The 2500-nt window shown below is 33.6% G+C and overlaps 1 protein-coding gene across 1 annotated transcript in view; it reads left to right on the forward strand.

Moving 5' to 3' along the window:
- The window catches only part of LOC122256789 (uncharacterized), a 184629-nt gene that overhangs the window by 131371 nt on the left and 50758 nt on the right, over positions 1–2500 (forward strand). The gene's annotated exons all lie outside the window — the stretch shown is intronic.

Raw genomic sequence — 2500 nt, forward strand, 5'->3', positions numbered from 1 at the left:
GTCATTTGAGGAATTTTGGATCATCGTCCTGCGAATCACGCGCGCGCACACACACACACACACACACACACACACACACACACACACACACACACACACACACACACACACACACACACACTGTCTGTGTGTGTATATGTATGCATGTATGTATGTACACACACACAGATATATATACATACATACATACATACATATATATATATATATATATATATATATATATATATATATACATACACATACATACATACATACATACATACATACATGCATGCATATATACATGTATATTTACATGTACAGGTACTTATACATATACATATACACATACACACATATATATGTATGTGTGTATATATACGGATATAGGTATATATATGTATATGTATATATGAATATGTATATGTATATATATGTATATGTATATATATGAATATGTATATATATATATATATATATATATATATATATATATATATATATATATATATATGCATATATGCATATACATATATAAATATAAATTTATATAAGAGAATTTCATCGCATATCTATGAGATAATACTCATAGATAATAAACAGAAATAGGACAGGCTTTGTTATATATCATGCAATAACTTTCTCCTGGGTTTTGTGACCTAAACTCCCGTATTTTGAAAGAAAGGAAATACCACAAAGCACATTCAAATTTTGCGGATGTTTACGTGTTTTTTTGTATATGATTATTAGTTTGTGAAATTTTATGGCGCTCGTTTCAGTGTTACGAATTGGTTAACATTAGGGGCTTATTATTTAAGAAGATTATGTACTTGAATTAATAATAAAAATTATTTCGATACTGGTCCATGTTATTTTGAGAAACCGCGTGTTGGGAGGATGCGATTTCAAAAGTGGGATTTATCCGAAACACGCCAACACAGATATGGAAATTTGTATAACCTTTTAGTTAACTGTAGTGGCAGGGGTTATTAGGCCAACGTTTCCGCAACAAATGTTTCTGAGTAAAGCCATTGTGGCGAGTAGAAGAATGAAATCTGACTCATCCGGTTCTGCGGTGTATGCAATTAACCGGATCCAGAACCATCACGTATAAGGGCCCAAATACTCGAAAAAAAAAATATTTTAAAACCCTCTAGACTAAAATCCGTTAGAACATCAAGTCCAAATACTAACCGAGAAGAGAAAAAAAAATAGTCACACATAAAATCCAACCCCCAAAAGTCAAGCACAATCCACCCAAAAAAAAGTTGAAAAAGAAACGTTGGCAAACCCATTCTCATAAACCCCGAGAATGACGTCGCGTGACGTAGTTGCTCAGCTGTTTTCGGTTGCGTCGGACGGGTGACTTTCGTGTCCCCGCGTTTCCTCTTTATTTATATGTGTCCTCGTCGCAGTCCTTTTAATACTTCTGTCTTCCCCCCTTCTTCCTCCTCCTCTTCCTCCTTCTTCACTCTTTCGGGGAGAGAAGAAGAAAAAGAAAAAAGGCATTACCTCACCGGCCTGTGTGTGTGAATTAATCCGTCCACGATAAGTATATTCCGATGTGGTTTTCTTTATTTAACCAAAATACAATCTCGTAGTGTGAGTTGGAACGTGCGTCGTGTGCGATCATGTGAGCACCAAAACAAGAAGGAAAAGATAGTAATATTAAGTGGACAAGTGGACCCTTCCTATGTGAATCGATCTACACTTTAAGATCAGCTGAGTGTCGAGAGAGACGGTTGGGAAATAGGAAATAGGAAATAACTCTAGATAAAAAGGAGTGAAAAGGAGAAATGGGAAGTTTGAAGAGGACTGTGGGTGCTACAGGGAGAACCTCCTCCTTACCTGCTCCTAAGGTTCCCGCGACCAAGAAATTGGCTACAGGTAATTCATTGGCTTTGATGCCTCTTAATTAAGTGAATGTTGGTTATGTGTAGAGAAGGCGGAATGTTACTTTTTATTAAAATTAATTGTTGGTATCAATGTTGAAGCTGTTTTAATTTTTTTTAAGTGTTGTTTTTTTTTATTTGGTTATTTTGTATACAGGGAATTATGCTGTATTTTGTCAGTTTTTTTTTTAAGAAGCTAATTTTGTGAAGCAGTTTGTTATGTGTAACTCATAAATATACAGAGTTTAGTTCATGTATTGATACATTTAGATACATGAAATAGATTGAATTGTCACTAGCCAGATCTCTAATTACTTCTTAAAAAATATTTGATGAACTATATGTTCAACCTATATTTTGGTCCAACTGTCTATTTTCTTGCAGTCATTTATACAACTGTCAATATTCTGGAGATTTAATTTTCCTATAATTTTGGATATTATTATTTGTATACGAATAGGAAATATGTATAGAATGTTAAAAAAAAGTTTCTCGTAATTCAGTAATTTTTCTGATTAATTACCATTGCATACTTCGTAATCTTCCTCTTTGTCAAAACGGGCAGGTTATAACTGCAGGCTAGATTCATTGAAATTCAAGGTTATTTATCACTGTCCATGAATAAT

The sequence above is a fragment of the Penaeus japonicus genome, unplaced genomic scaffold (genome assembly GCF_977035675.1).
Source record: "Penaeus japonicus unplaced genomic scaffold, GWHDUDI00000001_assembly GWHDUDI00000027, whole genome shotgun sequence".
Classification (NCBI taxonomy): Eukaryota; Metazoa; Arthropoda; class Malacostraca; order Decapoda; family Penaeidae; genus Penaeus; species Penaeus japonicus.